The following is an 18,369-nucleotide window of genomic DNA, read 5'->3' on the forward strand; positions in this document are numbered from 1 at the left end:
CACCACACCCTCAACAAAGGTCAACCACCATCAGTGAAGTCCTCACTCCCATCCTGAATGACTCCATCAATGCGGCCGTCTTCCCAGAAACCCGGAAGCAGGCAGCTGTCATAACCCTGATGAGGAAACCCTCTGAGGACCTCACCAAACTTTACAACTACTGACAGATCACCCTCCTATCATACATGGCCAAAGTCCAAGAGAAAACCATCAAGAAGTGTCTCACCAGCTACCTCGTCAACCACCAGCTTCTCAATGTCACCCAATCTGGATGCAGGCCCAACCAGAGCACGGAAACAAAGCTCATTGAACCTACCTACGCTATTCGCATGATCCTAGAGAGAGGGGAGAGCAAGGCAGTCATCCTATCGTACCTCTTGGCAGCGTGTCACATGGTACCACATTCCATCCTCATCAGGCTCCGTCACAAGTTCGAGATTCAAGGACCTGCATGCGACTGATCTGCTCCTCCAGATAAAAACAACTCCGACAGTCAACCGGACGTCATACTCCTTGGAAACTGGAAATCTCACTGCCTGTATGATGGAAGTAGCCACTAGGATGAAGTTGAACTGTCTCAAACTCAACACTGACTAGATCGAAGTGTTGATCTTTGGAAACAACACCTGTCCATGGGACTCCATCTGATGGCCATCCAACCTAGGACCTACTCCCACCTCCAGCTCGTGCGCAAGTAACCCAGGGAACATCATCAACAAAAAGGTGTACAGGTTCGCACAGGTCAATGCCGCCACTGCTTCCACACCCTAAAGAACATTTTCAAACGGCTCTTAAGAATCACCATAAGACCATCATCCACGCACTCATCAACAGTAGTTTGGACCACGGGACCTCTCTATGCAGGAATCGTCAAACAGCTCACCAGAAGGTTGAAAACCACCCGAAACGCAGCAGTTAGACGTATCCTCAACTTCCCACTCAGAACACATAACACAGCTCCCTGGCTCCAGATACATAAGCGTCCACAGTTCAAACTCCTCACGCACACATTCAAGACACTACCCAACAAATCCCTGCCTACATTAACAACTGTATCACCTTCCATCAACCCCCTATCAGGGCTCGACAAATCCACTCGACCGCTCGCATTTGCGAGGTAAATTTAATGAGTTTGAGCTATTTTTAGGTCCTACTCGCCCTTTCTGGCGAGTGGGAAAACATACTAACTTTTGTCCTCTGTCTTTGAAAACGGAGAAAATGTGACAAGATAACAAGATTGAAAGGCCTTTTTAGTGCTCACAAAGCAAATGAGCAATAAAGAGGCCTTTAAATCTTGTTATCTTGTCACATTTGCTCTGCTTTCAGAAAAGAAGGTCAAGTAGGTTACTGTCAGGTCAAGGAGATTTTTTAAAGGTACTAGACCTGCAGGACTAGTACCATTTTTCAGATTTTTCGAACCCTGCCTAAGCACCTGCGTTCAGCCAGATTCATACTCACACACATCTCACGCATACGATTCACTGACAAAATATCGAGTACCAAAATATCGAGGTACAAAAATATCAGGACACAAATATCGATGTCAAGAATATCGACATCCTATCTACATCATGGTAAGTACAAAAATATCGAGAAAAAAAATATCGATGTCAAAAATATCGTTGTTAAAAATATTGTTTTTTTTTTTTTAAGTTAAAACATAATGTAAAATAAAGCAAATACATATAATTAAAATAAACATTCCTCTGCCTGCTGCCTGGTGCTGCTTGTTTTTGCTGTCCACCACACCACATCGTGCTAAAATCCCCTGGTGGGACAAGGGTCCCAGGGGCAATGCCATCATCGCCGCACCGCCCACGCTGGTAATCACACTCTGGGGACTGCAACCCCCAGAGTTCCTGCCGTTCCACGCAGCTGCCACGAGTGAGGGGGAGGCGGGGCCAACGCGCTCATAGCGCAGCCTCTCCCACCGCGACGCGGCACGTCTGTGCCCATCAGGGGCCGGAAGAGGCTGGGCTGGCCCACCTCTGTGACATCTGCTATTTGAGGAAAGAATCTACTCTGTAAGTTCCAAGTATTATTAACATAACTGTTACATCTTATTGGAGAGCGCGCTACCCCACGGCTCTATAATTGGACTGTTTAGGTCTGCTGGAAAATGAGCAAACGCAGGGGAGCAGTTGAGACACTGGACGCTTTTCATGTGAGGGCTGAGTCCCTGTTAACTAATGAAATTGAACTTACAGAGCGTCGTCTGTCGCTCGACCCTGTACCCTTACAATCTCATCTATCATTAGGTGCTTTGACCACATATGGTGTAACTTGCGCAACTCCAAATAATGTGCTGTACGGGAAGCACGCACCGCTCCCACAAGTCTATCCACACCAGATCTGGGAGCCTCTAGTAAGGCTGCCCCAGACATGCCTAGTCTTAACACCAGAGCACAGGTGGCATGTCCACAAAGGAATCCCAAAGTGAAATCACAAACCGCCAAAATTGTAAAAAGAAAGACCAAACCAAACTTACCAAAGACTGCCAACCTGTCAATAAAGCATCAAATCAGGTGGCGATTCCTACCGTCTCAGTGGGCATACAGACTGATGTTTTCTCCAACTCTGCCTGCAATGATCTCAATATAGACACCATGGGAGCTGCTGCTGACACCAACTTTGCAGTAGAATCTATCGGAAATGCACTGGCAAACCTCAAGGATTTTATTAAATCGAATTTTGACGCACTTTGGGGGAAATTGGAGCATTTGGACTCTGAATTGGCCAACCTGAGGGGGAGGAAGGTGGACTCTGTTCATAACAATGGTGGGGGAGGAATCTCCTCAATTCCCCTGGGCGGTACACTTGGGTATGAGCCACAATCTAGTTTTGTCCTGAACAAAGATGTCACAATTTGCAGCAATTTAAATGTATTTCCCGCGCCACAACTTATTAGCGAGCAGAGGGGAAGACAGGACGCTCCCCAACCTAATACAGTTAATGTCCCAGGAAACAGTAATTCCACACAGCCACGGACTAGTGCCCCCGCAAGTGACCCAAGTGTAAGAAAGGATACTTCTAGCAGTCTTGGGAAGGCCCGTATTAGGCCAAATACTGATGTGTTAAGCTTACCTCCTGACTCTTGTCCCTATGTGCTGGTGTTGGCTGGGGTCCCTAATTTAGTGGAGGATCAAAGGGAGTCTTGGGTAGACCTGCGTAATAAGTCTGTAGACTGGCTTTGAAAATATAAGGGTTTTCACCCTTCTAATATGAATGACATTCTTATGGCCAGAAGAGTAGCGTGGGTTGGTCACTCTGCCAAGTATATAAACGGTGACTGTATTGTTTTGAATTTTCACAGACCTCATATGGTTCACCGCTTACTGAATATTTTTGAGCATCACTCCACACAAAATACCTGTATTAGTGCGCTCCCCTTGGGCTATTTTTACAAGCCACCTTTTAAACCTGTTAGGGACACTTACGTCCTCCCTTTGCGAACCAACAGGTTTAATGCACTCTCCAGCGTAGATGCACAGGATTGACAACCACCATTAATGACAGACCAACAATGTCATCTGCCCTATTTGGTGGACCTTCCTGCTACTATAGTACCAACCCATAATGATAATGATAAGTCACTCTGAATTAAGATGGTTTCTCCAGCTACTATGGTATTAACTTATAATGCCAATGACAAGCCATCTTTAATCAAAAGCAGTATTGGAGCAGACTTGAATATCCTAAGTTCGAACGTAGTAGGGTTGCAGTCTAAGCTTGGTGACCATGATTGGTTGCGCCTAGTTAAGGAACAGGATGTAGTTATGCTCCAGGAGACTTGGGCCACTCATGACTTGCATATTGAGGGGTTCCATTGCATTAGCGTAGCGGCATCCCATCACAAACCGGCCCGTCCATCGGGGAGACTTTTCATTGGGCTTAACGTAGCAGCTGGAAGGAGCTTTAAGGTCTTACCAACTAGTAGTTCTAATTATCAAGTTGTATTTAATAAAAGAAGAGTTTCTTTTTATTTGGTGAATTTTTATAATAATGATTTCCAATCTGTTCCTATTAGAAATGTTATTATGCTTTTTGATTTTATCTCTAATTTAGATTGTCAGCAACACTTGGGCAATACTATCTATTCTAGCGGGAGATTTTAATGCAAAACTCAAAGATACACATCATGGTGTAGAGACACTTAACCAAGGTTCCTCCTCTCGTAGGGGCGCAGAGTTGGCTGCGTTCTTAAGTTCACATGATTTGGTTAACGTTATGGACCAGATGGGCCCAGCACACACCATTAACTATCAACCTCCGACATTCAGAGGTAGGGGCCATTCCTTTACAATAGATATTGTTTTTATCTCTTCTGTGTTTGTGGATTACTTAACGGGCGCAGAGGTTATCGCCACGTTCCATGGGGATCACAACCCCATCAAATTAGCATTGCAATTGGCACCTCGACCCGTGTTTTCAGCTGAATGTGGGGCTAAAGACCTAACGCCATCCATCGATAATTTAAGATTAATATGGAGGGGCGTCGATAGCGATGAACTGTTTAAGTTACTAGTGAAGGATAATCTGCCCCTCATTAACTCATGTCTGTTATTTAAAACTCTGCACCTAGAGGTAGTCAATGATTTCTCTAAACTCTGCACGGTCATCAAAACCTTACTGTCGAAGCCTGCTTCTTTGAGGAAGCAGGGCCCTAGATGGTTTGATGACAAATGTTCACTGGCGAATAGCAACCTACGTAGGGCCCTTTCAGCCAAACCTAGGTGTGCCCCAGATGTGAAATTGGCAAGGCAGAATTATAATGCAGCGGTTAGCATGAGGAAGGGAGTACTACCAAACGATTGTTGGGAAACCCTATCTCAGGCAGCCACAAATAAAAAGGGCAAACTGTTTTGGTCTTCTGTAAGGGATCTCTGATCCACAGAACAGTTACTAACCCCCTTCAGCTGCACTATATCCAGTGAATCTTGGGAAAAACACTTTTCTAATATTTATGCTACCCCTTCATCGGAGACGGACCTGTACGAATTTGGCCCATTCGCTGGCATCCAGATAACACTCCCCGAAGTAGAGGAAGCTATTCATCATAGCATCGGGAATAAGGCCCCGGGCCCAGATGGGGTACCAATAGATTTAATCAAATGGAACCCGGACTTCTGGGCCCCGCTCCTTTTGAACGTTTTTAACAATCTAATGTACGCCCGCTACCCAGTACCTGGGCAAAGAGTATCATCGTCCCAATATTTAAAAAGGGGGATCGGTCATAGCCTAGCAATTATAGGCCGATCTCATTGATTGATCACACCCTTAAAATTTTGGGCAGAGTTTTATACAAAAAGATCCTGGAATGGTCAGAGCTGTGCAGTATTCTAGAGCCCTGCCAGTTAGGTTTCCGCAGCAAGGTTGGCACTAACGAACAATGCCTTAACCTCAACCTTGTAATAGGAAGTACACTATCGCTCGGAATTCCCCGGTCTATTTGGCCTTTATGGATTTGTCCTCAGCATTTGACCTTGTGAACAGATCAAGGCTGTGGGCTATCCTATTGGCCTACGGGCTGGATGAGCCACTGGTTCATTTTCTGGCATACCTCCATAAAGACCTTGAGGCTCAGGTGAGGATAGGTAGTGGGGGAGAGGTATCGGGAGCCATTAAGGTTGGAAGGGGGGTCAGGCAGGGATGCGTCCTGGTCCCCCTCCTCTTTATTATTTATATTAATGTCCTAAATAAGTCACTAGTACCTATGACTCAAGATGTCCCGATGATTCATGGGAAACCCCTTCCTGTACTACTTTACGCAGATGATGCGGTTCTTATAGGCCGCACTCCTAATTCTCTACGTATCCTAGTATAGTCCTTTGTCAAATTCATGGATAGTTTGGACTTGTGCGTACATTTAAACAAGCATTGGCATAGCCAATAGGTCTCGCTTTTGGGACCTTAAAACTATTTAGTTAGGCAGCACAATATCCTTGGTGCAACAATATCAACTGTTGCATGGCTAAACACTTATAAGGTCCCAAAGGCGAGAACTATTGGCTATGCCAATGCTTGCTTTTAATATGGCCTTTATTTATCAGCCAAAGGTCATTCGGGCAGATGTAGAACACATTTTTAAATGTTTTCTTCTAGCATTTACTGCTTAAAGTACGTGCTTATAAGGGGGAAATATATCGACTTTAGGTGATATTTCTAATTTATGTACCAGGCCAGCAGGACATTATAATACCGGTCACGCCCTTATAAAACCAATCAGGTGGCCACTGTATTGTTAGCTGTTGTCAAACGTTGACAAGTATATTTTCGACATTTAATCTAGCCAGGTCACGTGCGTAGTGAGGAATTGGGAGTTATTATAATAATTTTATGTTTAATTGAGGAGGTCTTATTCTTTCATTGAGGTCTTCTTGTGACACCATTGGTTTCAAGTCCTCAGACGATATCAGCTATGCTATCTATGTTAGTGTTTTAGCATTGCAGCCATGAAATCCTTAAAACTGTTATCTCTGGTGAGAGAATGAAAGTAAACGTTGCGTCCCTTCTGTGGACTTTAAGGTGAAATCCCCTTTCCAATATGGCCGTCTTGAAAGTCCACATGACAGAAGTGCTCCCCTGGGGCACTACTGAGAGACTATTTCGGTCCCTTTAACTTGAGTCAGCAGTAATCCTTCGCTCACCCTTAGAAGTCCGCCGGGGTAACCAGTGAGCGGTCATTCTGGGGCCATGCCCGGCTTTATGAATGAAGCCAGGGGGCGGGGTTATTCTAATGAGGTAGACCTGGTCGAGCAGTCGGGCTCGGATGAGGCTGTTTAACAATAATACGGGGCGTGGTCACGATAATAGAGTGGGAGGAGTTTTAGGGAGACGGTCAATCTTTTCAAATAATGGAGAACATGGCAGCAGAGGGAGTGATAGCGAGATGGGGACATAGGTGGAAAGGAAGAGTCAGAGGAAAGTAGGGGCGCACACATGAGAGCGGGAAAGAGATTGCGGGGAGGGAGACGCGGGAGGTGGGTGGGGAAGGGAAGTGGGCAGCAGGTGGGTAGGTGAGAAGGGTTGGGAAGATGGTTTGCATGTAAAACAAGAATTGGCCGCGCGGCAGTAAAAGTAACGCCGCGCGGCCGTAAAAGCGAAAGTCATTGCGATCGCTCTGAAAGCGAAAGTGATCGCGATGACACGCTAAAGCACGAGTTTTCAAAGTGCTGCTGAATGCTAGCGGTTCGCGCGTGAACGCAAGCGCTAGGCCAGCCAGCAGCACTTTGAAAACTCACCTCCAAAATGTCTCTCCGAGCCAGCGCATGCGCTGGGCTCAGCAAGACCTAAAAATGTGTGAGCACCTGTTGCAAATTTTCCTTGTATTGAGATTTAAAAGGCCCCTTGCACTACTTTTAGTTTATGGTCTCAAATGGTGCACCTCCTTACAGTGAGTTTCAGTAATCTACCGGAGACAAGACGAACACGCCTTAAGCAATGGGGTCACATTTTACTGCGAAATCCAACGAACTTCTTGAAATAAATGCTGTAGGCTAACTGAAACCTGGTGGAATCAGGTGTAAAATGTCAGCATCGAGTCATTTATTTTCCCCAAACATTTGCTGCTATTTTGGGATCGATCCCCCGCTATCCTTTGCATTCTTCACATAGGGGGACCCTTGAATGTAGACGAGGAACCACCCCTGGGCTGTGAGAAGAGGGAGGTCTGAGGAGCTGAGTTTCTCACACATGAGCCGAGTGGAGATGACAATCAAATGTAATCATTCATTATAACCTCAACATTCATTCGCCTAGGGCCTTCAATAAACTAAACCACCAATTTACCAACATCACGCTCTTTGCCAGTGGTTAATTTGTAAAAAAAAAATAATCATTGCCGGGGCTCCCGTCAGGAGGCAGCTTGCACCAGCCCATTTCCTACTAAGCATGAAAGTGGGCAGAGGATGTGGCGTAATGGCCAGAGCGGACGATTTCGGAGCTGGGGAGCCAGGTTTGAGTTGAGGTTGAGCAAAATTCCACAGGCTCGGTCAAAAAAATTTAACTGCAGCAGAAACCGACTGCAGAGCAAACAGACTTGCTCAGAAGCGGTCCTTCTACGTCTGGAAATTGGCCGCCACTCAGCGCAGCACAGACAGAAGGGCTGTGGGAGTGCGGTGATGCGGGGCTGAGCCTGAAGGCACCAGCAAGATGCCAGCGGTCAGAGCTACTGCAGCAGGTACTAGCTCCGGCCTCAGATAACTTGGGTGCAAATCTGAGGATGCAGAACATTCAGAAGAGGCGGAGGTCAGACAAGTACTTCCTTTTGCACCTCATTTCGCCGCTATTTCTAAAGTATCAAAGCGTAGCAGCTCTCTAGCCCTCCCTTCACTCATGCTGGACTACAGAGCTCTTCAATGCCTCACAGAGAGAGTTGTTTGTAAGTTCAACAGGAGCTGGCAAAGTCAAAAGGTTTAACTTTTCCATAGTAAACAAATGCTTTAAAGAAACAGACACAGCACAGGTACAACATGATCAGCAGCTTAGAAAAATAAAAACAAGCGGCCGTGAAAGTGATCGCGATCAAACATCAAAGCGGCCGTGCGGCCACGAAAGTGAAAGTAATCGCGGAAAAACATGGCGCGCGCACCCGCGCACATGCACTGTAGCTCTAGGCTGGCCTGGTAGCACTTTTTGGAGCACTCTCAATATGTCTCGCCAGACCAGCGCATGCGCTGGGTCTGGCGAGACCTAAAAAATCATTTTTAATGTTCTGTGGCCCTAGAAAACACCAGCCTAGTTCTATTGTTGCTGGCAATCAACATTTGACAAGTACCTGTAAATTCCCTGATCTCGGAGTAGTCTTTGCTGCGAACGGCTCCTGGACTGAGCATCTTACTCACTCCAGGAGCAAGTTCTCAAAGACTATTAATTCTATTTTTAGTTTTCGCAGGTGCTATTTTAGCTATTTAACATTTTTTTAAACTACAATGTGTCCCTGTGGCTACGTACAGAGCTGAGATTTGGGGCACCGCAGATAGCTCTTGCATTCAGCAGGAAGAAAAACGGTTTTGTAGAAAGCTGTTGAGTATCCCAATCTCGACCCCACAATAAATTTACCACAAGGAATTGAATTTAAATCATATATCTGATTTTATACGCGCCCGCCCAGCTCTTTTCTGGCTATCAGTCTGGAAGAATCAGGCAGCTATCTTAACAAAAAACATTATAACAGACTGTTTGAAGTGTGAGAAGGGGATGGATATTCCCTGGTTATCTGGAGTGTATCAAAGCTTATGCAGCGTCAATAAGGGCTGCATTTTTTGAAATCCTAGCGAAGCAGAAACTGTAAATAAAAGAGAACTTAGAAGCGTTCTTTATTTGTCATATAGAACCAATAAACCCTCTGTTTCCAGTTATATGGCTTACGAATGGCACTGTCACCCCTTACCAAATTATCTCACCGTACCCATGAGTCGGTGGGAAAGGAGCCTCTTATTCCACCTGAGGGCTGGGGCAGTTAAATTTGCATTGTGTTTCCCTCTGGGTTTTCACCCGAAACTTGATTCACTACCCAGACTATGTGACGGGGTGAGTGGCCAATCAATCCAACACTTTTTCTTTTTCTGCAAATATTACATGAAATATATCAAGTGGCTTCTTCTCCCATTTTTTAATAAGAGCAGGCCTATCCGTTTGGTTTCTGCTTATTCATGTACGCTTGCCTTGGCTGATGAAGAGCTGCTTTTCCGCCTAAGCACATTTTTGAGAATTGCAACCAGGACGCATAAGACAATGTCTAATCACTGAGTTTCATTCACGCACGGACAGTTCATAATCATCGAATGGATTGATTTTATATATTAGTGATTTATTTATTATTGATGATTTTTGTCTTATTCTGTCATCTAAATTTTATGATATTGTGTTTATACAACTGTGATTCTTACTATTATGTATTGCTACTTTTTTTGTCATTTTTAACCATTGTCACACTTTTTTGGATACAATGTTTATCCGAATAAAGTTTGTGAACTGACTGAAAATAAACATAGTTAATAATATTTTAAAATGTTTAAAAATTATAACTAATAGATATAATGTAAAAATGAATTAAATATATACATATAGGTGCCGATTAGGATCCTGGAGAAACCGGGTACGAACCGTCGGACGGAGCATTTTCTCCGTCCGACTCGTACCCGGTGAAAAAACATGACAAAAATGCAAGTACGATTCGTATGGAAACACCATTTCCGTACGATTCGTACAAAACACCGACCAACGAAAATATACATACAAATGTGATCCGGGAATGCTCCGACGTGACGTCGGGACGCCTTCAGGCTGCGTCTCACGAACCAGGAAGTACGATCCGCACCGACATCACCCCGCACGGATTATATTTTCCGGCTGCCAAAAACTGCCGGGAAATCAGGACGACGCGCACAAGGAGCACCAGTACGCGACGGACAGCCATGGACCCGAACCTACGTGTCATCCCGGCGCTCATAGCAGTCCACCTGCTCTACAGGTACCGACGCAGACGCCGCAGAAGGTCAGATCCTGGAGAAACCGGGTACGAACCGTCGGACGGAGCATTTTCTCCGTCCGACTCGTACCCGGTGAAAAAACATTACAAAAATGCAAGTACGATTCGTATGGAAAGACCATTTCCGTACGATTCGTACAAAACACCGACCAACGAAAATATACATACAAATGTGATCCGGGAATGCTCCGACGTGACGTCGGGACGCCTTCAGGCTGCGTTTCACGAACCAGGAAGTACGATCCGCACCGACGTCACCCCGCACAGATTATATTTTCCGGCTGCCAAAAACTGCCGGGAAATCAGGACGACGCGCACAAGGAGCACCAGTACGCGACGGACAGCCATGGACCCAAACCTACGTGTCATCCCGGCCCTCATAGCAGTCCACCTGCTCTACAGGTACCGACGCAGACGCCGCAGAAGGTCAGAACCACACCCAGGGGCAAAGGGGGGGGGAGCAGGGGCAGGAAACCAAACCCCCACCCATGTCACAAGTCATACATGCCCTGCACATACCTGACCTCCAGGGCCTGGTCACCTCGAGGGGGTGGGGGCGTGTCCAGCAACGCCAGCGTCCGCCACAACGGAAGTGGGTGATGACGCGAACCGCCAACACAACAAATCCGGTACGTACCGTACACACGCCTTAAGAGCGTGGGTACGGGCCGTACCACGCACACACCTACGTCACCCCAACAATGGCGGTACGACCCGTACCCACGTTCGAAAGGCCTGGGTACGGGCCGTACCAGCATTGTTGGGGTGACGTAGGGGTACGCGTGGTCCGACCCGTACCCACGCCCAGAAGGCACGGGTACGGTGCGCACCCCTACGGCACCCCATTGGGGGTCCGCACCGTACCCATGCTTTAAGAGCGTGGGTACGGTGCGGACCCCCAATGTTGGGGTGTCGTAGGGGTCCGCACCGTACCCATGCTTGAAGAGCGTGGGTACGGTGCTGACCCCAATGTTGGGGTGACGTAGGTGTGTGCGTGGTACGGCCCGTACCCACGCTCTGAAGTGCTGGGTACGGCGCGGACCCCTACGGCACGCCAACATTGGGGGTCCGCACCGTACCCATGTTCCAAAGGCATGGGTACGGCCCGTACCCAGGCCCGCAGAGCGTGGGTACGGGTATGTACGAAGCGTATCCCCACACATGTATGAATGGAGCGTACTGCCACCCCACCAGTGTATGTCCGGAGCGTACCCCCACACGTGTATGTATGGAGCGTACCCCCACCCGTGTATGCATGGAGCGTACATGGCCAGACATAGGAGGGGTGGTTGCCTATCACTCCCAGCAGTGCCCAGACACAGGAGGGGTGGTTGAGAGTCCTCCCAGTAGTGCCCAGATATAGGAGGGGTGGGTGCAGAGTCCCCCCAGCAGTGCCCAGACACAGGAGGGGTGGGTGCCTATCACTCCCAGCAGTGCCCAGACACAGGAGGGGTGGGTGAGAGTCCTCCCAGCAGTGCCCAGACATAGGAGGTGAGGGTGCAGAGTCCCCCCAGCAGTGCCCAGACATAGGAGGGGTGGGTGCCTATCTGTCAGGAACGCTCCCGTCTATGCTAGGCATCACGATGGCAAGGAAAGACATGTCTCCATAAAGATCCCTGTAGCCAAGTATCCGCGTTGGAGGAGAATTAGTCCTGGTTGGAGGTCTTTCCTGTGTGCAGTTATTGGTAATTTGAAGCACCCCTTAGCAGGGGATCGAGACTTGACTGTGTCCACTTCCTGTGGTGGTGCGCGGTCTAGTTGTACGCCCTCGAGACGCTTGGATGGGCTGATGCGCATGCGCGGAGATCGCGCGGCGCACTTCAACGATTTGAAAACCGTTGACAGGAGCGTTTTCCCTCAGCGCTTCGTGTCAATCCAGTGAAGTACCTCAGAGAAGATATAAGGCGACTCAAAGTTATCAGTAGGGAAGTAGTGAATGCTATCTTGTAGTTTTTTCTTGTATATTAGTTTTCTCAAGCCTTTTCTGAAATTCTTTACCAGAGAACAAAGGTGAAGACCAGAGCAGCTTCAGGCCTCCGTAGAGTAAGAAAGGCGAGAGTCGAAGATTGGTAAGGGGAGCAGCTTCTGTGAAGAGAAGAGCCCCTGTCTCACAAGTAAGAGTGTTCAAGTGATTTTCAAGGTTCACGCATTCAGACAAAAGAAACTGTTGGAGATAAGGAGTAGCAGTAACAAGGAACCATTCTATCTAGAGCTCTAGAGGTCACTGAGAACTGAACTGAAAAGAACTAAGTTATGGTTGGACTTCCAAATTGATTGAGAACTACTTAATAAGAAACTTCCTGAAAACAAGGTGACATTCAAGCTCTTGAGAGTGGTCCTTCCAGTCAATCAGATTATTACACAATTCAGACAAGGCATATAGAGAGGAGCTAGCCTCAGCTGTGACTCAGGTAAATGGGCGTAAAATAGAGAGAGGGCAAAAGAAGTAATTGAGAACATTGGGCAAGTATATGTTGTGTTCTCTCTTGCAGGTGGCTTCCTTTCTGAATATAGAAGTGAGGAGAGTGACCAGAGTCCAGAGGCAGTTTCTCTTGTTTTGTCTTCCACTTCCCCTTTCCCCCGAGCTGAAGTCAGTGACAGTTGCCTTCACCTGTCGCTGGCTTGGGCAGGTTGGAATTGGGACAAGTCATCTGCCTCCGAGGAAATCGTCCCCCTGCCGTAAAGCAGTTCTGACAGATTGAAGTGCCTACCTCTTAATTGAGGATTGCAGATTCCCTCCCGGGCAGTATGGCTGAGGGTATAGATTTAATATCCTTGACTAGCATTTTGACCAATATGCAGGAACAATTAAATAGTGCCCTAGACGATAACAAATCCCTGAGGGAGGAAGTTAGGAGGTCTAGTCAAGAATCCATGCAAACTAGGCAGAAATTAGATGAGTTGGTGGCTTCAGGGTCAGTTCATAAGGGTCCCCCACCTTCGTCAAGTTACCCCTCCTCTGCAGACATTTCCACTCAAGTCATTCACGCAATCTCGCCAATCATTCCTTTGGCGCCCCCGGAAAGATTTGGTGGAGATCCTCTTAAGGCGCAAATATTTTTGACTCAGTGCTCATTGCACTTTTTATGTCGCCCAGTGATCTTTGCTGAAGATCAATCTAAAGTGGCCTTTATCCTGTCGTATCTGAATGGTGATGCAGCTGCCTGGTCTATGTCTCTGGTCACTCGGAATGACCCTGTTTTGTATGATTTTGAAGGTTTCAAAAAAGAATTTTCTAGGATTTTTGATCGACGCTCTGCATCCCAAGCTACGGATAATGAGTTGTTGGAACTCAAGCAAGGATCTCGAGACCTCGTAGGATATCTGGCGCAGTTTAACAAATTGATTGTAGAGACTAATTGGCCCGAAGAAAAGAGAGCAGCCATATTTTATAGAGGATTAAAGGCTGAACTAAAAGATGCGCTCGCCCAAATTCCTCGAAGACCTACAGAAATTTCAGAACTGATTGATTTGGTGCTACAGCTCGATCACAGATTGAGTGAGCGGCGCAATGAAAAGAAAAAAAACTTTCGACCTTTTCCTCCTCGCTTTGACCGAGTTAAGACGGAGACTCACAAGGCTCCAGAAGGGGCTTCCACCGAAGAACCAATGCAAATTGGATCCGTTAGAGGGCCCCTGACTAAAGAGGAAAAAGAACGTCGACGAAGTGCGCAACTCTGTTTATATTGTGGATCAGCAGGGCATTTTGTAAAAGAGTGCCCAAAAAGACCAAAGGTTTCTCAGCAGGGAAAAGACAGGCTTCACCCGTAGAAGGAGCTGCGCGGGTGGAAGCAATGACTAAGACAGCTCAAGAACCTCAGCAAGTTGTGAACACTTTACAGTCTGCCGCTCCCCATTTGGTAGTCTCCTTTACCATAAGCTTTCGGGGATTGGAAATAAAGAAGGTCTCAGTGATGATAGATTCAGGGGCTACCGGAAATTTTTGTGACATCAATTATGCCCGCCAGCAGGGAATCAAGTTTGTCAGAAAGGAAATTCTGGAGGCAGTGAGGGCTGTGGATGGCACAAATCTATCTTCAGGGCCAATCACTCACGAAACTGAATTAGTTCAATTGAATGGACTGAATGGTCATTCTGAGCAAATGACGTTCAATCTAATTGATGCTCCTCAGTTCCAATTAATTTTGGGACTGCCGTGGCTAACAGAGCACAATCCAAGCATAAATTGGAGTAAGAGAACAGTAGTCATGGACTCTCCCTTCTGTAAGGAAAATTGTTTCAATGATCAGATCCGATCTAAAGAAGAATCGCCAGTTCAAGGTTTGGTCCATCATCCTGTTCAAATCTGTTCGGTGGAAACCAAAGAAATTCCATTTGAGTACAAGGATTTATCATCAGTATTTGACAAAAAAGAAGCCGAAAAACTCCCCCCTCATCGCCCATATGACTGCAAGATTGAACTAGAGCCTGGGGCAGTGCTCCCTTGCAGCCGTATATATGCCCTTACCGAAACTGAGAATCAATTTTTGAAATCTTACCTAGACCAATATCTAGCAAATGGATTCATACGCCCCTCCCAATCCCCAGTTTCCTCTCCCCTATTTGTTATCCCCAAGAAAGATGGAGATCTTCGAGCATGTGTGGATTACAGAGCCTTGAATCAAGTGACTGTAAAAAATCGTTACCCTCTTCCTTTGATCTCAGTGTTACTGGATCAAGTAAAAGATGCCAAGGTGTACACTAAATTGGATTTAAGAGGGGCATATCATCTGATTAGAGTGGCTGCTGGCGATGAGTGGAAGACAGCGTTTCGCACCCGTTATGGATTGTTCGAATACCAAGTAATGCCATATGGGTTGTGCAATGCTCCCGCTGCCTTCCAGCATTTTGTAAATGATATCTTAGGAGAATTTTTGGACCGAGTGGCTGTGGTGTACATCGATGACATTTTGATTTTTTCACAAAACAAGGATGAGCATGTGCAACATGTGCGAGCCATTCTCACAAGGTTGCTTGAAAATCACCTTTACGTAAAATTGGAGAAGTGTGCGTTCCATGTTGAAAGGGTTGAGTTTTTGGGTTTTGTGCTCACCCCTCAAGGCGTCAGTATGGATACCACCAAGGTGAAGGCAGTGCAAGAGTGGCCATCTCCAACGAATGTCAAAGAGATCCAAAGTTTTTTGGGATTCTCCAATTTCTATCGAAGATTCATCCCAAATTTTTCCCGTGTAGTGACCCACATTACTCGTCTCTTGAAGAAAGGAGTGAAGTTTATCTGGGGAACAGAAGCTGAAGAGGCTTTTCAATTTTTAAAGAAATCTTTTACTCAGTCTCCAGTTTTACTGCATCCCAAGATTGAAGATCCTTTCTATGTAGAAGCTGATGCTTCGGATGTCGCTATTGGAGGAATTCTCTCTCAACGCCATGCAGACACCGGGCAACTCCACCCAGTAGCCTATTTTTCCAGAAAGTTGACTCCACCAGAGTGTAATTATTCAATTGCTGACAAGGAGTTGTTGGCAGTGAAATGCGCTTTTGTCGAGTGGCGACATTACCTGATGGGAGCGAAGCACAAGGTCACAGTGTTCACTAACCACCGAAACTTGCAATTTTTAAAGTCTGCTCGCACTCCGACTTCCAGGCAATTGCGATGGTCCTTGTTTTTTGCGGACTTCAATTTTGTGATCACTTTTCGGCCTGGGGCCAGTAATGCTAAAGCAGATGCACTCTCCAGAATCAACTCCAATTCCCAAGAAAAGATCCAGGAGTCTCAATTTATTATTCCAGAGGAGAAAATTATATCAGCCACAAATCTTTCAGATTTTTCAACTGAGATTAAGAGATCGATGACAAGAGCAGAAATGAATCAATGGGCCTTGGAGGAGGAAGGTAGAGAACTAAAGAATGAATTACCTTACTATGAAAATCGTCTTTTTCTTCCAACAAAGGCTCTCCAGGAAAAAGCCCTGAAGTCCTGCCATGACAATCTATTAGCGGGTCATAAAGGAATTTGCAAGACAGTTGAATTAGGGGAAAGGAATTTTTGGTGGCCAGGGATGAGACCGCAGATACGACAGTTTGTGTCCACTTGTGAACGATGTTTAAAAGGGAAATCAGACCGTAAGGCCCCGCAAGGGCTGTTAATGCCATTGTCCACTCCACCACATCCTTGGCATACGGTTTCTATGGATCTAATTGTAGATCTCCCTCCAAGTCAAGGATTTAATACCATCCTAGTAGTGGTAGATTCCTTTTCAAAGATGGCTCATTTTATCCCACTTAAGAAAATTCCCAATGCACCAAGTTTAGCTCAGTTGTTTTCCCAACATGTTGTGAGGTTACATGGAATTCCAAAGGTTCTAATTTCAGATCGAGGCTCACAATTTGTTTCCCATTTTTGGAAGGCCTTCACTAAGAGGTTAGGAATAGATGCCCGCTATTCCACTAGCTTTCACCCGGAAACAGATGGGCAGACAGAAAGGGTAAATCAAGATCTAGAACAGTACCTCCGGCTTTATCTATTAGATCAAAGGTCAGAATGGTCAGAATTGGTGTGGGCAGCAGAGTTCGCCTATAACAATGCCAAGCATTCTTCCACAGGAAATTCACCTTTCTATCTAAATTATGGTAGACATCCTAGTTTAATATTAGATAAGGAAGAAAGCCCAGTCCCTGCAGTTGAGGTATTTGTAAAAGAAGTTCAAAATTCTCTAGCTCAAGTGAAAGAAAATCTAACTAAGGCTAAGACTTCTTATAAGACTCAGGCAGATAAGAAAAGAAGAATCAGTCCAGTTTTTAGCCCAGGAGATAGAGTGTGGCTATCCACTAGGAACCTCAGGTTAAAAGAAAATCGAAAGTTTCAGCCTCGCTTTATTGGTCCTTTCCAAGTTGACAAGTTGTTAAATCCAGTGACAGTCAGAATCCATTTGCCTTCCTATCTCAAGGTCCATCCAACGTTTCATGTATCCCTGCTTAAAAAGAGTCCACCTAATTTGAGAAGTCAGGCACCTTCTAAACCAGTTTTGATTGATGGAGAAGAGGAGTTTGAGGTACACAAAATTTTAGACTCCATGTTTAGGAAGGGTAAATTGTGTTATCTGATTGATTGGAAGAACTTTGGTCCAGAGGAAAGATCATGGGAGCCTCACACCAACATTCATGCTCCAAGATTGATCCGTGAATTTCATAAAGCCAATCCAGCAAAGCCAAGATTGGGGGAGCGCCTTTTGGTGGGAAGTACTGTCAGGAACGCTCCCGTCTATGCTAGGCATCACGATGGCAAGGAAAGACATGTCTCCATAAAGATCCCTGCAGCCAAGTATCCGCGTTGGAGGAGAATTAGTCCTGGTTGGAGGTCTTTCCTGTGTGCAGTTATTGGTAATTTGAAGCACCCCTTAGCAGGGGATCGAGACTTGACTGTGTCCACTTCCTGTGGTGGTGCGCGGTCTAGTTGTACGCCCTCGAGACGCTTGGATGGGCTGATGCGCATGCGCGGAGATCGCGCGGCGCACTTCAACGATTTGAAAACCGTTGACAGGAGCGTTTTCCCTCAGCGCTTCGTGTCAATCCAGTGAAGTACCTCAGAGAAGATATAAGGCGACTCAAAGTTATCAGTAGGGAAGTAGTGAATGATATCTTATAGTTTTTTCTTGTATATTAGTTTTCTCAAGCCTTTTCTGAAATTCTTTACCAGAGAACAAAGGTGAAGACCAGAGCAGCTTCAGGCCTCCGTAGAGTAAGAAAGGCGAGAGTCGAAGATTGGTAAGGGGAGCAGCTTCTGTGAAGAGAAGAGCCCCCGTCTCACAAGTAAGAGTGTTCAAGTGATTTTCAAGGTTCACGCATTCAGACAAAAGAAACTGTTGGAGATAAGGAGTAGCAGTAACAAGGAACCATTCTATCTAGAGCTCTAGAGGTCA

The 18,369-nt window shown here is 46.2% G+C and overlaps 1 protein-coding gene across 2 annotated transcripts in view; it reads right to left on the minus strand.

Moving 5' to 3' along the window:
* Window positions 1-18,369, minus strand: part of LOC146839503 (uncharacterized) — a 133,586-nt gene that overhangs the window by 70,033 nt on the left and 45,184 nt on the right. The gene's annotated exons all lie outside the window — the stretch shown is intronic.

Source organism: Triturus cristatus, chromosome 4_1 (assembly GCF_964204655.1).
Source record: "Triturus cristatus chromosome 4_1, aTriCri1.1, whole genome shotgun sequence".
NCBI lineage: Eukaryota > Metazoa > Chordata > Amphibia > Caudata > Salamandridae > Triturus > Triturus cristatus.